Source organism: Perna viridis, chromosome 1 (assembly GCF_037379345.1).
Source record: "Perna viridis isolate PV_CMFRI_1.1 ecotype Kerala chromosome 1, ASM3737934v1, whole genome shotgun sequence".
Taxonomy (NCBI): Eukaryota; Metazoa; Mollusca; class Bivalvia; order Mytilida; family Mytilidae; genus Perna; species Perna viridis.
The window spans coordinates 62,897,123-62,897,903 of NC_142445.1; positions in this window are offsets into that span (position 1 = coordinate 62,897,123).

Sequence of the window (781 nt, forward strand, 5' to 3'; positions counted from 1 at the left end):
ATACTATTGTACTATTCCGATGTTCCTACGAATCTGATATGATAGGATTATTTGAATACAATAAATAATAAACATAAATAACGCAACGTCTTTCAAGAGTATTGTAATATTAATAATAAAATCAAAGCCTGAAGTCTTCAAAGTCGCTAATCGTCAAATGATTCTAACCGATCAATTCATGTAAACTTCCCGTTCTCATACACTAGAACACACGAGTATGATATTTAATTATGCAAATCATATGCAAATATGAAGTACTGATGTTACGAGTGCAAGAAGTCGCTAACAATATTAGGGACTTAAAAAGATGTTTTTAACAAACCGTGTACTTGTGAGGTGTAAACAATTTTAAATCTATAGGGAAAGTGTTTCATTAACTCGATGTGTGTGCAATTTGGTTTGGTTTGGAAGGGAATACAAGATCTATACTTACTTTGAAGTCTTTTTTGCTAGACATGGAAAATAGTAGAAATAGATACTTTTCTGTCCATACCAATTAATAAATACAATAACTCTAGGATTTAGACAATTGTTAAACATCAGTATCCGTCGTCATAACAGTAACAATAACATTCTTTGATATGTAGTGTTATGTAGTATTAGTACAATTGTATGTACAGACTTCATGGAATTTCTACATCATGTACCGGGTACTTCTTTTATTCTAATACGGAACTTATTATATAAGATCGCCAAAATATAAAACGCAGAATTTGAAGAAAAAAAAAAAACAAAAACAAACAAACAAACAAACAAACAACAACAAAAACAAAAACACATA